The 17,969-nt window shown below is 51.9% G+C and overlaps 1 long non-coding RNA gene across 2 annotated transcripts; it reads right to left on the minus strand.

The window, feature by feature from the left end:
- Positions 1–15,622: 15,622 nt before the first annotated feature.
- On the minus strand, positions 15,623–17,378 carry LOC121010286 (uncharacterized). 2 transcript variants are annotated; one of them, XR_005781078.1, is made up of 2 exons: positions 17,058–17,378; positions 15,623–16,579 (listed from the first exon to the last, which is right to left on the minus strand). It is a non-coding gene; the product is annotated as an uncharacterized LOC121010286 (long non-coding RNA). The 2 variants fall into 2 exon arrangements; XR_005781079.1 differs by having other exon boundaries at positions 15,623–16,641.
- Between the last annotated feature and the right edge of the window lie 591 nt (positions 17,379–17,969).

Below are 17,969 nucleotides of genomic sequence, written 5' to 3' on the forward strand. Positions count from 1 at the left end.
GCTTGAGTTCTGGTGGAGGTGAGCCCTTTCCCAAGGAGACCGTAAACCACAATTTCGTTGTGTCAAAAACATGAGACATCATATGATGAGTGTGATGAGTGAGGGCAGGCTAGTGACAAAGCCTCGTCTCAGTGGGCACCCCAGTAGGGGTGGGGGTTTTCATCACAGCCGTGTGCATCTGAGCTGGGAGTTTGGAAGGAGCCTGGCTCCATCCAGTCACTCAGGGACCCAGGCATCTTCCTTTCAGTGGTGCTACCATCCCTCCCCTTGGGTCTCAGAATCTTCCATGGGATCCTCTGTGTCTGGCAGAATCTGGGCTTTAAAAATTTTTTTTCTTGGGGCGCCTGGGTGGCTCAGTCGGCTGAGCGTCTGACTTTGGCTCAGGTCATGATCTCAGGGTTCGTGGGTTCGAGCCCCGCGTCGGGCTCTGTGCCGACGGCTCGGAGCCTGGAGCCTGCTTCGGGTTCTGTGTCTCCCTCTCCCTCTGCCCCTCCCCCCACTCAACGCTTTGTCTCACTCTGTTTCTCAAAAACACGTAAATGTAAAAAAAATTAAAAACATTTTTTTCTTATGTTTATTTAGTTTTGAGAGAGACAGAGGCAGAGCCTGAGTGGGGGAGGGGCGGAGGGGGGGGGGACACAGAATCCGAACTAGGCTCCATGCTCCCCACTGTCAGCGCAGAGCCCGACGCAGGGCTCGAACTCAGGGACCACGAGATCATGACCTGAGCCAAAGTCAGACGCTCCACCGACCGAGCCGCCCAGCCTCAAGAACCATGGGCTTTTTAAAGGGCCGGGCCGGCAAGTGACCTGCCAGTGCCTAAAATTTAGGCACATGAAGCCAGCTAACTGCCAGGATCCGCGTGTGTGCCTCAGGGAATAAAGTCGCGGCGTTTGGTGAGTGCCCAGCATGGTCTCTGTCACCGCGTCTTTGCGCCCAGGACCAGAAGGAGTGTGTCCGCGGTGCTGGTGGCGAGTGTGGCCGACAGGAATGGGGCGCTCACACCCAAGTACCAGGCCGTCTGATCACAAGGAAGACAGAGCGTCCTGGAGCCCAGACTGCCTGCTCTCCGCTTAGCTCCTCTGTGTAATAGCCATGCCTCCCCGGGCACCTTGTCCAAACCTCACTGGGCTCCCCTGGCACACACAGATGTGAATCCCAGTCCCCGCGTCACTGGTCCGTGGGAAGAATAATGGGATGGGAGAGGGGAGGCAAATTCTGAGGCCAGGGCCTGCCACGTGGTCAGCACCTTAGAAATGTGGGTCATGATCAGAGGAAGCTGGCCTGGACTTCCCTCGGCCGCTTATGAGCTGCGGAATGACCGCGGCCAGGTCACCTTGACCCCCTCTGGGCTTCAGCCTCCGCATCTCTGACGCGAAGACAATACCCATCCCCGCCCTGGAGGGTGGTGTTAGGATTAAAAGCAGGTGAGCACAAAGCAGGTGCAAAGCTCGCCACGCAGCTTGACGCGTAAGCGTTCGATGAGTCTTAGCTATTGAGTCGTAGTAGACGAGCGGGTGCACATGGGTTGCCCGGATTAATCCTTGCAGCGACTCCCGGAGACAGAAGACGGCAGGTGAGGGTGCCCACGTGTGAACGCGAGAAGAAACAGTCACGTGCCCTGAGAAGGAATGAATGCAGGGAGGAATGAATGAATCATCACAATAATTTGTGTCTTTTGTGGTAGTAGGTACAGTCTCCATTTCTCGCAGCAATGGTGAAGCCTGCCAAAATAAATTAACTTTCCCACATCAGTGACTCATTTGGCAGGAATAACAGCCTTGCAAACTGAATAAAGAATGAAGAGTGGGGGGGGGGAGGCCACAGGCGGGGGTGGGGGGGGGAGGGCTGGGAGAGGAGCTCTGTAATGACTCAAAGATAGAAGAACTAGCTTCTTCTCTCTCTCTCTCTGCTCACTCTTGCGCTCTCTCTCTCTCTCTCTCTCTCTCTCTCTCTCTCTCTTTCTTTTTAACCAAAAACGTAGCTCCAAGGTTCACATTCGACCTTTGAAGTCTGGGAAATAGGAGCAGAGAAGGCAACATGGTCCCTCGCTCAGTGGACGGGGATTCGGGGCTCACTGTGGCCACACGGTGCACGGCAGGTCAGACCAGGACCACTGCCCCTTCTTATCCCCCTGGCCCTGGGTCGGTGCTGGGTACTCGAGACACTTACCCTTGCCCAGCCATTCTCACACCCTGCCCACACCTCCTCCAGGAGCTGGGGAAACCTCAGGGCAGAGGAGGGAAAGAAAGATCAAAGACTGGGACCACGAGTCCTAAAAAGGAAGAGACTTAATTACCTACTTCTTGTCCGCATGGGGGGTTTTACGAGGAAGACTCCAGGAGGGGAGGGGTTCTGCCTGTCTCCTAGAAACCAGGCCAGAGGCAGTGAGCCTGGGATAAAAGAGATTGATGACAGACATAAAAAGGAACATTTTCACCTCTGAAAATGATGACGTGGCCCCCGAAACAGGGCTCGAATGGTTCCGATGGGCTCACTCTCCCACTCAAACTTTCTCTGGCTCCCCATCGGCTGAGGGATACAATCCGTTGGAGAATAATGGTTAAGGCCCTGGGCTCAGGGCCAGAGAGACCTGGGCTGGACTCACTGCCTGGGAAATTAACTTAACTTTCCCAGCCATTAGTCTGTGAAATGTATTCATTTGCTAGGGCTGCCATGATTTGTCACTGTGGAACGTTGTTTATTCCACAGAATGGGGGGCTTCAACACAGACATGTATTGTCTCACGGTTCTGGAGGCCGGAAGTCGGAAATCAAAGTGTTGGCGAGGTTGCTCCCTTCTGAGGGCAGTGGCGGGAAGGGCCTGTTCGGGAGCTGTCCTCTCCTGGCAAATCTTTCTGTTCTCTTCCCTCTGCGTGCATCTCTGTGTGTGTCCAAATTTGCCCTTTCTGGAAGGACACCAGTCATCTTGGAGCGGGGCCCGCCCTAATGATTTCAGCTTAGCTAGTTATACCTGCAGTGACCCAACCTCCAAACAACAGAGGTCCTGGGGATTAGGACTTCACCCTATGAATGTAGGGGGGGATATAATTCAACCCATGAAGAATGGGTACATCCTAGAACACGTCTCGAAGGGTGACTGCAAAGAATGGATGAATTAATGCACACAAAGCCCTTTAGTACAAAGCCTGGTGGGTTGTGAGCATCCAAAAAAAATGTGACTTAAGATAATCATCATTACGGTCATAGACATGCTGGGTCACTCACCCGGTGACCCCTTCTTTCTTCTTTCTTGATAAATTCCCCTCATTATGTTCAGGAGAGCAACCTGTCCAGGTCCAGAAGATGAGTTAGGTCTAATTTTTTTTTTTTTTTTTTTTAAGGCATTCTCTTTGTCAGTGATGGGTCAAGGGCTGGGAAGGTGACCCAGTTCTGGCCAAACAAATGTAGAAAGAAGTCTGGGGGTGGGGTGTCTTGGAAAGATTTTCTTTCCCAAACGAAAAAGAATTTCATGAGAACAACTCCTGTCTCTTTCTCCTATTCTGTGTTTGGCCGTCATGTGAAGATGGGGTGCCCTGTGGTGTGGCAGCTTTCTTGTAACCATGAGAACAGACATCATCAATACTTTGAGATTGACAGAGGAAAAAAGTAAAAATAGACTAGAGTCCCTGATGATATGTTGAGCCCTGACAACAGTGGGACCATGTGCCCCTTAACCCTTTGTTAAATAAAGAGTAAAGATTCATACAGCTTAAGCCACTATTAGTGGAGTTTTCTGTGATGTGCAAATATATAACTGATTATTAATTGTGCCAGCCAGCATCCAACATGGCCTCCAATGATCCCTGACTCTTTAAAAAAAAATTTTTTTTTTAATGTTTTTATTTTATTTTCAGAGAGAGACAGAGTGTGAGCGGGGAAGGGGCAGAGAGAGAGGGAGACACAGAATCCGAAGCAGGTTTCAGGCTCTGAGCTGTCAGCACAGAGCCCGACACGGGGCTCGAACTCACAAACTGTGAAACCATGACCTGAGCCGAAGTCGGTCGCTTAACCAACTGAGCCACCCAGGTGTCCCGATGGATGTGACTTCTAAGGCTGGGTCATACGTGACACCGTGGCTTCTAACCCATGCCCTCTCTTGGATCACTCACTTGGTGGGAAACCAGATACTATGCATAAGGACTCTCAACCAGCCTTATGAGTAGGTCCATACTGTGAGGTCCTGAGACCTTTTGCCAACAGCTAGCACCAATTTGCCAGGCACATGAGTGTGCCATCTTGGAAACAGATCCTCCAGCCCCGGTCTAGCCTTCAAGTGACTACAGTCCCAGCTGACATCATGACTGCAATGTTATAAGAGAACCTGACCCAGGACCGGCTCCCCCAAGCTGCTTCTGAATTACTGACTCACACAGAGTGTGAGCTAATCAGTGTTTAATATTAGGAACCACTAAGTTTGGCAATGATTTGTTACATGGCACTAGATCACCATACAACTATTATTCGAGACCGTCTAAGATTTGACCCCATCTTACTTTCTTAGCCTTATTTCCCATAGTGCCCTTCATCCGCCCTATACTCCCACCAGTGTGGCCCTTACACATCATGTTCTTCCAGGCTCCTGTTGATTCCCTTGCCTAGAGCACCCTCTCCCGCATCCCTGTAAGTTCTATCCTTTCAAACCTAGTGGCTCAAATCTCTTCTATGTGAAGCTTTTTTTAGTCCTTCTTGAAAGTGATTTCTCTCTGCACTTCTACAGCACTAGATATGTACTTTTAGGACCAACAGACATTTATAGAGCATCTACTGAGTGTTAGACATTGAGAGTGCAAACGTGGATAATGGATGCTATCCCTGAAATTGAAGTTCTTTGTTTTTAAGTGGATGTTATAGTTACATATGTAGCCATAGTCCCTTGAGACCAGGTTCAATAACTAATTCTAATCCTTATACCCCCAGAGCTCTCCGCATGTATAAAAACTCAATGAATACCTATTACATGAATGACTAACAGAGGGTTTTTGTTTAAGTTTATTTATTCATTTTGAGAGAGAGTGAAAGAGATTGAGAGAGTGCAAGCAGGGGTGGGGCACAGAGACAGAGAATCCCGAGCAGGCTCCTCACTGCCAGCACGGAGCCTGACGTGGGGCTTGAACCCACAAACCCTGAGATCCTGACCTGAGCCGAAACCAAGAGTCAGATGCCCAAATGACTGAGCCACCAGGTGCTCCTAAAAGAGGTTTTAAGAGAGGCTTTAATAAATAACAGAAACTCCACACAAAGTGATTTAAGCAGTAAGCAGATTATATAACTAAAAATTCCATAGGTAAAGCTTTGGGCACGGCTGGATCTAGGGGCTCAAACAATGTCATCAAGGCCTGGAATCTCTATTTCATGGTGCTGTGTTGTTTCATTCTCAGGTTGATCGTCTTCACAAGGTAGCCTTTTGCAGCTCCCAACTCTGAGACCAAGGGACAGAACATCTCTTTCCCCTCTGATCTTACGAAAGTCTCAGGATCAGTTCTGATAGTCTCTGATTGAATCACGCAGACATCCTTGAACTAATTCACTGTAGCTAGGGGAATGCAATGCTCCGGTTGGTTAGACCTAGGTCACATATTCACCCTATATTAGCTATCTACTGCTGCATAACAAGTTACCCCCAAGCTTAGCAGTTTAAAACGATTCACGTTTGTTATCCCATAGTTTCTGTGGGTCAGGAATCCAGGGCACAACTTAGCTGGATCCTCTGCTTCACATTCTCTCACGAGGCTGCCATCAGGGTGTTGGTCCTGGTCCATAGTCTCATCTGAAGGCCCAACTGGGAAAGCATCCACTTCCAAACGTACTCAGTGGTTGTTGGCAGGATTTGGTTCCTTGTAGGATGTTGGACTGAGGGCCTGAGATTCTCACTGGCTATTACCTTGGCTGGAGGTTGCCCTTAGTTCCTTGCCACATGGGCTCTCCCACGTGGCAACTTATTTCCTCAAAGCATGCATGCTGAGAGAGCAACAGAGACGGTCTGTTAGCAAGATGGCGATCACTGTCATTTATAATTAAATCACAGAGGCAACATCTCATTGCCTTTTCTCTGTTCTGTGGCTTCAAAGCCAACTGATAGGGCCAGCCCACACGCAGGAGGAAAGGATTACTCAAGGACGTAGATACCAAGCGAGAGGGATCATGGGGCCATCTTGGAAGACTCTCTACCACACACCTGTATTAGCCACAGGTGAAATCAGCCCAAACTACATGGATGGAAAGTGGAGGGAGTAACTGCCCCAAGGAATAGTGGGGTCCTTTTACCAGAAGAAAGAAGGATGGCTTCAACATGGCCAAAGAGCAAAGGCCTCTCTGAAGCCACTGAGGGGCTCTTGTAGTGATCCCCTACATGGGCATAGGTGTTATCTGCCTGGCTTGTTTCTAACAGATTGTACTATTTACCCTGGATAAAAGAATGTCTGACTCACCAAGTTCTCCCCGGCATCAGTGTTGGGGTTCCATCTTCCCTCAACGTTGCCAGTTTGAAAGTTTATAAGACAGATTTCTGAGTGTGGTTTAGCCTGTATATCCCTAGTAATGGTTGTTGAAGGGCGGGCTCTCCCTGTTGGTTTTATAATGGCATTTCTCTCTTAACAGTTCTCCAGCCGTTTAATGTCTGCCGGCCTTCAGATTCCCAAATAAGATTATAAAATCCCCAGGAGCAAGGATCATGTCCCTCTAGGGCACACAGGGCAAGTCCTCTGCCCTCCTAAAGGCTGAACAAATGGTATTTACCAACCCACGAGCTTCAGGCTTTTCTGATGTTTGCTGAGCTCACGATTCTTTCACAAGAGGGACTGTGAATCTACATAAAAATACATGTGTAACTGGAAGAAGCAGCGAACTGTACCGGGTCCACGGAGTTCAGAACCACAGTTCTAGTCAGCGATGGATAACGTGCATTTAACCCTGTACCTCATCACTGGGGAAGGAACAGCTTGGTCTGAGGCCAGTGGGTGGGCAGGAGTGTTATTGTCTTCTTGGGATAAATGAAAGATTAATTTTTCAGTCTTCTTTAAACAACCCTCGGAGAGGTACTAAAGCTGAAATTACTTCTAATTGAGCCAACTTAGCACTAGCTCCTGAATATTCGCTCACGTGAGTGGAATGAGATTTCACTTGGTTCCAACCTTGAACCTGTCTCTCTTGTCTCACTCTCTCACCTTCCCCAGGCCAAGCATTTTTTTATTATTATTTAGTTTTTGGAATGTTTTTATTTATTTTTGAGACAGAGAGAGACAGAGCATGAGCAGGGGAGGGACAGAGAGAGGGAGACACAGAATCCGAAGCAGGCTCCAGGCTCCGAGCCGTCAGCACAGAGCCCGACGCGGGGCTCGAACCCACGGACCGGGAGATCATGGCCTGAGCCGAAGTCGGACGCTTAACCGACCGAGCCACCCAGGCGCCCCCCCCAGGCCAAACATTTAGCAGTCTGCTCTCCAAATCAAATCGGAGGCCTTCTGCAAGGCTGGAGTCTTCAGTTTCTGACTACTTTCTGCTTCTACTCACCAAACACAGGGCAGCAGCTGGGGGTTGGGTAGGTCGGGACGGGGTGAGCGTCTGGGTTCTGGTTTTTTTTGTTTGTTTTTGTTTTCTCTGTCTTCAGCAGACCTTAAGATTTATCAGTATAGTGGAAATGGCACGAACTGGGATCAAATCCTGGCCCCACCACTTCCCACTTCTCTGGGAAAATCACTCAGCATTCCTGAGCTACAATTGCTTCATTTGTTGCAAGGAGATTATAATCCCTCCCACAAAGGTCGTGATAAGTGGAGTGCAGATAAATGCTGAATAACCAGCTCTCGCTCTCTCTCTCTCTCTCTCTCTCTCTCTCTCTCGGAAACCCTGGTTTGTAGTATTTGCCAATTACCATGGTGCAAATACTCCCACCATGGCCAATCTCAAGCCGCCAACATGAGGTCCCTGAACAGAGTCGGGAAGAGATACACTGGAGCACACGCCATAGTTTGGTATTATCATCATACAGACAGAATAGAAGTAATCCTCGAAGCATAGATAATAGAAAGCTGTAGTAAATTAATTGAGGAATTTTGAGTATTTATTTCCTTTGTAATATAGTTAGTTGTAAGTTTATACGATTTCTTTTTAAAAATAATCGCTGTTCCCTCCTGCTCTCCAAAATCCTATACCTTGGGGGCATGGGGACCCAAAGTTGAGATGGTGGGGACCAGTCTGCTTGTAGCTATGGTATAATCTATCGGGACGTTTAGCACTGGGAATGCAAAGTCAAACAGACCTGTCTTCAAACGCTGTTTCCCCAGATGAGCGGCTAGGTCAGGCGGTTCACCCTCTCTGTAAAATCATCCTCTTGCGCAAAACGGTTTACACTCATCCGTACGATTCTCCTCTCTTTGGGTTATTGTCGTGTCTAAATGAGATAAGGTGGGGAAAGCCGTTTAGCACAGCGCCTCGTACATAGTAACAGCTCAGTAAATGGTACATGCTCTCATGATTCATGTGACAATGGCACTAATGGAGAAGTGTGAACGTCACGTCAGGAGCCTGGCAGAGGGACAGACTAAGGAGCTGGGTTCAAGCCAGGCGTGAGGAAGCAGGCAGGGGGTGCAGTTGGAGCTGGAAAATTGGAAGTGGGGTTTCCTTGGGCAGATGGGCAGCCCCACCCTGGAAGAAAAAGAAGCCCAAATAGGAACCTTGAGCCTGCCCCTTGCATGGGATGTAAGCCCCTGTCGCTGCGGTGGGAACAAGGGACAGGGAGGCAAATCAGCGGGCTTAAAAAGCAAAAGCTGGTCAAGTCATGCGAGGCACTTCCCCAGAGAACTGTGAACTCACGGTGGGTGGTCAGAGGAGGAACCGAGTCCTGAGACCAAAGCTGAACTTCAGAAAAGATCGTTTGCTTGGATAAGGAACAGGTTCGCTCACTCAACCCAACCTGTCCTTATCGCCAGAGACCCAGCTCAACGTCCTCTGAGGCTCAGACAGAAGCAACAGGACTCTGGGCGGTGACCAGCTCCTGTCCTCAGAACTGAATATGGGGCGGTGGGGGGGGGTGGGGGGAGGAGCCGGGACTCGGTCTCCAGTGCTCCTCAACCAGGAGACGTCCTGGGTGGTGACCACAGGAACTTTAATGGTGCCTGTCCGCACAGGACGAAGAGGCTGGCAGGTGTGGCCCTCCACAAAGAGCCACGAAGATTCCCAAGCAGCCAGGCACCCACTGCAGCTGTTCCCGGCTATGTCTGGGTTTTTCTTAAACCAGAAATTACCACTTATCGTTAACGCCGAGGATGCACCCCAATCAGCCCAACGGCTTGGCTGGCCACCTTTGATCTGCTCCCAGATGCAGCCACTACTCGCGCCGCCACCCCCCTCATTTTCTCTTTCTGAGCTGCAAAAAAAAAAAAAAAAAAAAAAAAAGTGACCATAGCTAACATCACTGAGCGCCAGGCACTTTATCCGCAGACTCTCGTTTGGTCCCCGCAGCAACCTATGAGTCGGTTTTATCCTGTCATATCCCCATTTTATAGAGGAGACAACTGAGTTCGGGTAAGAGAATAGCCCCTTCCGCGGTCACCCAGCTAGCAAGAGGCCAAGGGCAGGATGTAAACCCAGCTCTGTGTGCTCCACAGCCCACGGGCTGCTCGTGGCCCTGGAGACCCTGCGTTCCCGGATGTATTACTCCCCCGGGACCGGCCAGGACTGGGGTGCAGCAGGCACTGCAAAATGGGGGGAGGGCTCACGCACCCCCCAGGGCCGGCTGAGGAGGCTCTTGCCCACACCAAGATCAGGGCAGGTCCCAGACGGGAAGAACATTCTGGTCAAACCAACTGTGACCAGAGTTTCTTTCTCCCAGCGTCCTTCCCCAGGGTTCTCTTCAGCTCTCTCCTGGCCTGGGGACTTGGGAAGCAGGCTTGGAAAAGGAATTTTCGGAGGCCTCGTGGACCCCTAGCCCAGGCGGCCGAGGGAGCCCTCACTTGGTTTCTTCCCGTGTCTACCGTGGCTCTCCCCCGCTGGGATGTCCCTCTGGGCAAACTCGGGGGTACAGGCTCTGGGCACGGTCATCACCCAGACCTGGTTTTGAGCCCCGCCTTCACTTCCAACCACCTGTGTGATTTTTGGGCAATGGACTTTTCTCTCTGTGTGCCTCGGTTTCCCCATCTGTAAAACGGGACCAAGGATGCGTGCTTTTAGGGTGTATTAGTTTTTCATGGCTGCCCTAACAAACTATAATAATAATAGTCATTGTTTCCTGCACGGTTCTGGAGGCCCCAAGTTCAAAATCAAGATGTCGGCTCCTCTGAAGGCTCTAAGGGAGAATCCTTTCTGGCCGCTCCCAGCTTCTGGTGGCCCCAGGCCACGGGTGTGGGTCTTCACTTCAATCTCTGCCCCATCTTCACAGGGCCTTGTCCCTGAGTCTTATAAGGACACTGTCACTGGATGTAGGGGCCACCCGAATCCCTTCTGATCGCATCTCGATTCTGCTGTAATTAACCAGCAAAGACCCTATTTTCAAATAAATTCACACTCTGAGGTTCTGGGGACATGAATTTGGGGGCCACTACACAGAAATAGGTCTGATCTCCCCTCTGCTCTCTTCTACCCCTCGTGGAGGCTGCAGTAGGTATTTATTTGTTTATAAATGTTTATTTATTTATTTTTGAGAGAGCACGTGAGCGGGGGAGGGGCAGAGAGAGAGAGAGACAGAGAATCCCAAGCAGGCTCTGCGCGCAGAGCCCGACGTGGGGCTAGAACTCACAAACTGTGAGATCATGACCTGAGCCCAAACCGACAGTCGGGTGCTTAACCCACTGAGCCACCCAGGCGCCCTGCAATATTCAATTTTATGGGTCAGCTTGACGGGGCCAATGGATGCCCAGATAATTTGGTTCAGCATTGTTTCTGGGAGGCTTTTTTTTTTTTAAACTTTTTTTTTTCAACGTTTATTTATTTTTTGGGGGACAGAGAGAGACAGAGCATGAACGGGGGAGGGGCAGAGAGAGAGGGAGACACAGAATCGGAAACAGGCTCCAGGCTCCGAGCCATCAGCCCAGAGCCCGACGCAGGACTCGAACTCCCGGACCGCGAGATCGTGACCTGGCTGAAGTCGGACGCTTAACCGACTGCGCCACCCAGGCGCCCCTCTGGGAGGCTTTTTAAGGATGAGATTAGCATTCGAATGGGTGGGTGGAGTAAACCAGGTGGCCCTCCCCTCCCCCACGTGGGCGGGCCTCGTCCAGCCCCTGAGGGCCAGAATGGAACAAAAATCATGGAGGAAGGGAGGATCCCCTCTCTTCTCCTGCCCTTGAACTGACACTTCACCACCAGCTCTCCGAGGCTCCACCTTGCAGACAGCAGATCGCGGGACTTCTCAGCCTCCATACTTGCATGAGCCAATTGCTTATAATAAATTTACTTTTCTCCCTCTCCCTCCCAATAAGTAGATCAATAGACATAGGTATATGTGATATCTATATCGTATATTCTATATCTAAATGTCTCTATATTGATCTATATCACATATATCATATTTGTGATATATGCTGTATATCATGTGATACATGATACATATGATATGTGATCTATATCACATATAGGGTACCTATATATCTCTATACAGAACTATCTAGATAGATAGAATTATATATTTTTCTGGTTTTGTTTCTCTAGAGAACTCTGGCGAATACAGGGGCTTTTTCCCCCATGGAAAGAGAAGGGCCGCTTCCAAGATGAGTGTGCTTGGGCGGGTGACTGATGTCCCCCCTGCCTTCAGCCAGTTCCCTCTTCAGCGACAGGCTCTTTTCTCCCACTTCTGAGTAAGTGTGGGGGAGGATGAATCAAGGCCAGACTCTGCACTCATCTGAACTGTACTTTCCATGGACATAAACTTTCCCAGGGAGGCTCACTGCCCTCTTGCTCTTCTCGGTCCAGAGCCTGAGTTCGACGGCCAAGTCAATCAGGACGGGAGAGCCACCGCTGGTGGGAGCCTGGCACTTGTGACGTCTAGCGTGCAAGGGAAGAGCTATACTGTAAGGAGCCCGAGGGACACAGCACGTAGGGGTGGCCCTGTTGGAAGGTTATGCTGATTGCACGGTACCCCAGCCCTCGGCCCAGACCGTTTGCGATGACACTTGCTTTGGGCCGGGAGGCGCTCGCTCCAGCCTCGTGGCCGCCTGATGAGGCTGTTGCCCCAGTCTGCAGACGGGGCTCAGACAGAATAGAATCAAAGTTCAAAGAAGGGCGGTTCTGACTCCATGAGCCCGCAGCCTTCAGAGTCAGGGTCAAACCTAAGGCCGCCCAGCCCCCAAAGCCCTCTTTCACCCTCCCCAGACCCCTCTCTGATCCCACTCTTCTGTGTCTTCCTGATCCTTCCCTGTGTGGGGGCAGGTGTGGGAGGAAGGTTTCCCAGAAGGAGGGGGCTGGGGTAAGGGGCTATCTCCTTCATCTGGTCTTCATTCTGCAGAGAATGAGAAAGAGCCTGGGTGTGTAGGAGTGAGTGAGTGAGAGAGAGAGTGTGTGTGTGTGTGTGTGTGTGTGTGTGTGTGTGTGTGTGTAGGTAGGGGAGGGACAGGGGTTGGGGCCGGCAGACATTCCTTGGGAGGTTGGGCCAGGGGTGGCGAAGGCATCCTCCCCTCCCCCTCCTGCCCCCCTCCCATCCCCTCTCCTCCCCTCTACCTCCCCTCGCCCCTCCCTGAGGATTCCCGTTAGGCAGCCTGGGACGAATGAATGGACTGAAAGCCAGGGCTGGCACATCGCAGGGGGTCAGCAGGGGCTAAGCGGGTCAGGGCCCTCGCCTCTGCCTCCCTGGGTTCCTGAGCGCTGAGGATTACAGCTTCGGCTTCTGCTGTTTAATCAGCTGGTAGCAATTTAACCATTACACCCCAGTGAGAGAATCCAAGACATTTCCTACAGGAGGGGGAAAGGGGAAGGCTCAGATGGGAGGAATGCAGAAAGGGGGGGCAGAGACACAAAACAGCTTTATTAAAAAGAAAAGGGGTGGGGGGAGGAACATGATCTGCAATTGTATCTCAGCTTGAAATAAAACTCCCAGGCCTGGGTGGGGAAGCAGCCCCCGGAGATGCTGGGGTGAGGGAAGCTGGGGGTTGAAGTGGGGAAGGTGGGTGCAGGCTGGGGGTGAGGGGGACATCAGAGGAGCTTGGAAGTGGGATGTGGGAAGGGGTTTTGTCTCCTGCAACGAGGGGCGGTCTCCCACCCCGGAGAAGGCCCTGCCCCTTGCTGGATGCGGGCCCCTCTGAAACTGGGAACAGCAGAGCAGTTGAGCAAGCATCCATCCACTCGCTTTGCACCACTGGCTGATTTGTAAGTGCTTGGAAAATGAGATCAGTAGGCGAGGTGAGATTCTTTATCAAATGCATTTTCATTCTTTAAGAAACAAAAACAAAAACCTTCTCTGCCCACTGCCTTTTTCTCTGGGTCCCAGGGCGCCTAAAGGGCCCACACCTGAGCCCAGGTGACTGCCTCCGCCCTGGGCACCTGCTGCACTGGGGCTCCCAGGCCAGGTGGGAGGGAGCCACCTCTGTGGCCTGATGCAGAGCGCTGGGGAGTGCCCGTGGAAGGGGACCTTGGAAGAAAGCAAGCATGGCCCTTGGGCTATAGAAAGAGCTCCCACGTTGAAGCCTGATTTGAACCCCGGGGCTGTCCTGTCCTCAGCTGTCCAGCTGAGTTAACTGTGGCAAGTTGCTAAGCCTCTCTGAACCTCAAGTCTTCATCTTGGTTTACGGGGGCTGGCACGCTCTTTCTGCGAAGGGTCAGATGGTAAACATCCTTGCGGGCCATACAGTCTCCGTGGCAACTATTCAACTTGGTTGCTGTAGCCTGTGTGCGGCGATGGCCATACATAAATGAAGAGGCAGAGCTACGTCCAATGCGACTTTACAAAAGCAGACAGCTGGCCTGCAGGCTGTGGTTTGCTTCCCCGTGGTCTAGAAAGTGGGAGTGAGGACGCCCACCTCCTGGGGCTCCAGTAGGAACGCAACACACGTTGCCAGGGTCCAGAACAGCTTGGCTGATGGGTGGGGCGAGTGAGACAGTGAGTTTTTTCTGCCCAACAGACGTTCTGCCAGCTTTCTGTCCTTTCATGGCAGGCGCTGGCCAGATGCAGCACTTAAGCTGGCGAATAAGCCACCAGTGGCAGTCTGAGGGGACAAGGGCCCCGGGCACTGAGGAGCTGGGCTTTGCAGGGTGAATAGGAGTTTTCAGAGAGACGACATGGAGGAGAAAGGGAAAAAAATGACATTTCTGCTCAGGAGAAGAGCACGTGCCTAGACACAGAGGCAGGAGGGTCCAGGGTGGGCTGTGGGTATGGAGAGGGGTGTGGAAAAGGAAGGAGAAGGAGAAAGGCAGGTGTCAAAGATCAGGCCTCTCCCCACACTCTACCTTGGGTTAGAACAGAAAGGACTATTTCGGGCTGAAGGAGATGTTCATCAGAGGCCTGACGAACCGGAGGGCTTCTCGGCTCTGTCTGTTGGACCGTCCCTTTCCATTTGTTCTCAATGCCTTACAGTCCCCAGTGAGTGACCAGCCACTTCTTCCAGGCAAGGAGGCTGCAGGGCATGAGGGTTCGAATGACAGACACTGGAATCACACCATGTGGTCACACAGGCCCCGTTGACCATTTGCTTGCTGTGTGGTCTTCGGGAAATGTCTCCCCCTCTCTGAGTCTCTACTGCCTCATTGGCAAAATGGGGGTTATAATCTCACCCACCCGGCAGGTGTCCTGCTGGGGGGTTAAACGGGATGAGGAAGAGAAATGCCTGGCCCGGAGGAAGCATGAATAAACCGAGGAACACCCCTCATAGAGGACCGCCAAGGGGTCTAAATGAGCCGTGGGGGCATGCTGCTGCCCGAGTCTGGGAGGCCTGGGTGGTGGCCTTGGCCCTTCACTCTGCCGCAGGACGTGATCTTCAAGCCCTTCGGAGGCATCCGGCCCCACTCCCTCGTCGCTAGACTGGGCAAGAGGGAACCTGTGTGCCAGGCATAGAACCCACACCGCTTTTGCCGTCTGTTATCACAGTCCTGCAAGATAGGCGTTCCCAGCCCCGTCTTCCAGATGAGGAAACTGAGGCCTAGTGAGGGTGTAACTGACTTGCGCAGAATCAAAAATGACCATTGCAGTAGCTGCCAGAGCTGGGGTTTGCAACTAAGCAGAGGGCATTGCAAACCCCAGGCTCTCGCTGGGCCACAACGAGACCCTCTAGCTCCTAAGAACCTGCCCACCCAGCTGTCCAACCTGCCATCTTGGTAAGGTGCCCAAACATCCTGCTTTGTTCCGAAGGGAGGAGGTTCCAGGGGGCCAGACCTTCAGGGCTAAAACGGGGGCAAAAGCCCTAGTCTGAACACCAGGCCAGGCCACTGGCCCCGCCAGCCCGCCTTCAAGCGTGTGCACTTCCGGCCCTGCATTTCAGACACCCTTTCCTCCGAGCCTGGTTGTGCGATGATGCGTGTGGGTCGAGCCGTCCACGGCCAGTGCTGTGACTCCCCACGGATTTCCCAAAGTAAGGCTTTGTGAACTCACCTTAGGGCACGCTGCACTAAAATCAAAGCATCAGTTAAAATACATAAAACATGCCCGGCGAAAGCAATGGAAACAGCTGAAATAGTATAATAAAACATGTCATTACAGCAGATTAGGATGAAAAATAGTTCTTGCATTATGCCCCAAAGGTTGGCAAACTGAGACTTCGTAAATATGTCAGGAAATGTACACACAAACGCACACGCACAGATATTTATATACGGAGTCTCAGAAAGCAGTGGCAACAGCTGAAGGGGGAGAATTATGTGCATTTCGTGGATACGGCCCCGGATTACACAGCACACGCTCGGATATATCCTGAGGAAGGGGCGGAGGCTCTGGGGTCCGATGAGCGAGGCCGGGCTCCGCGGTTTTGCATCAGCAGGGCTCTGCGAAGCGAAAAGCTGTCTGTCCAAGATCCTCTTCCGGCCCCCCCCTGCGCACTCGCCTCTCCGAGGTCTCCCTGGACTTTTACCTTGGCTGGTGCGCCTCCCGCACAGGTCCCACGTGACCCCACATTCTTACTGCTAATGGGTTCACGGTCTGTTTTGCCATATGGGGGCAGGTAGGATTTCTTCAAGGCTAGGCACAAGCCAGCTTTGACCCAATGTTGCTTCCCCCTGGGGTTGACTGTCACTCGCACCTGGGGCCACCATCCCTGTTTGTCCGGGATTGGGCGCTGAACGCCCTACGTCCCCGGGGAGAACCACGGTCCCCGGCGAACTGGGATGTCTGGTGGCCCGTTGCAGTAAAGCCGCAGTCGTACGGCTTTTGCAGGGTTGGACCTACCTCTGTTACGTTTTTCGGTTAAAGACGCTCAGTGTCTCTTCTCCCTCTGGGTGCAAAAAGCAACGTGTAACTCGGGTAAGAATTAGCAGAAAGATATGACTGGTGTGTGTGTCACCAAAGGCCCACTGTCCACTGCCGATCAGCAAATTAGCCAATTGTTTCTCGGGTTGATCTTTCTGGCAGGTCTTCGGGTCTGTTTTATTTAACTGACGGCATCTGTCTCTGATAGCAGGGCGCTCCGAGTGATAAATTGCGTCCATATTTACTCTTCTTCCTAGAGCTAATTGTTGGGGGGGGGGGGGGGTTGTGTTTTAAATACCTTTTTGATGTGCTAAGAGCTCCCTGTGAGGTAAATAAACAGACTGTTAGGTTTAGCCTGGAAGCAGAAATGCAATCTCCTAATTTCTGGTAGTTAATGGACATTAACCTCTCAGGCTTCCCTCTCTCTGCTCACCCCCTCATCCAGTAATCATTGTCATTACTTATAATAACATTTCACACTTGTGGGTCAGCTTGGCTTTCTAAGTGCTCTGGTCTCGCCTAATGAGTAGCTTTTGAATCTAAATAATGAAGTATTTGCCCTTCTCGGGTTTCCACATCTAGGGCAGGGAATGCTCGTCTCCCGACCTTTGGTGGGGGCATGTGCACATGCACAGGCACACGCGTGCGCGCGCGCGCGCACACACACACACACACACACACACACACACACATTCAAGGGCACGTGGGCTCACACGGGCATTTACATGCACACCCACCCACTGAGTTACCACCAGGCACGGATAGCACTTGTCATTTCCTTATCTTCACGATGCAATCATCATGATCGCTACCGTATTTTGAGCTCAAAATCGGCCCAGCTGCTGTGCTCAAGCACTTGCGTGCGTTTCCTTTTCAAAGCAACAGTGTGGAGCAGGCGATGAGCCCGTTCTACAGACAGGGAAACTGAGGCTCTAAGAGGTGCAGCGACTTTCTCAGGGCCACATAGCTAATAAGTTACAAAGCACGATTCCAACCCATGACTGTCACCAACGCCCACGCCCTTAGCCACCACCGACCCAACCGGACCTTCAAATGCCCTTGCCCACTCTGTCCTTGGGCAAACCTGGGGAGACAAAAGTACCCAGGAGCCTCTTCTGACGGGAAGCATTTTGCAGCTACCGATCTCTTTAAAGGGCCAGAAATGGCACTGTCCCCTCTGGTCCTGGCCTGACATTGGGGCCATCTGGACCCGGACCTACCATCTCCCCGACGGCTTCTCCAGTCTCCTGCCGCCCTTTCCGGCTGGACACAGCACCGCTCGCTCTGCCTGGCCAGCAAGGGCAGCCACCGCCAGGCCAGCGCCCCGGAGGGCCCGGAGCCCAGGTTCCCGTTGCTTCCAGCCTCGAGGAGACAAGACCGACAAGACCGTGGCAAACTCAGCATCCTTTCTGCTGGCAGCTTGGAGCTATTTGAGGCGTCAGACATCCCCCGTTTGGTTTCGAGGCAAACGCCACTTGGCTATGGGAGGGGCCCCACTTCAGCAAGTGTTGTAGCAGAATGCCAGCGACCAAAATTATATGCCTTCCCCTCACGGCTTAAAAAGCCGCCTTCGGGGGGGGCCGGGCGGGGGGTTGCCCATGTATAATTCAAGAAGCGCCGAAGCTGGAAACTGCATCCTCGGATGGATT

This window comes from Herpailurus yagouaroundi, unplaced genomic scaffold (assembly GCF_014898765.1).
Source record: "Herpailurus yagouaroundi ecotype Mexico unplaced genomic scaffold, PumYag 191, whole genome shotgun sequence".
Lineage (NCBI taxonomy): Eukaryota > Metazoa > Chordata > Mammalia > Carnivora > Felidae > Herpailurus > Herpailurus yagouaroundi.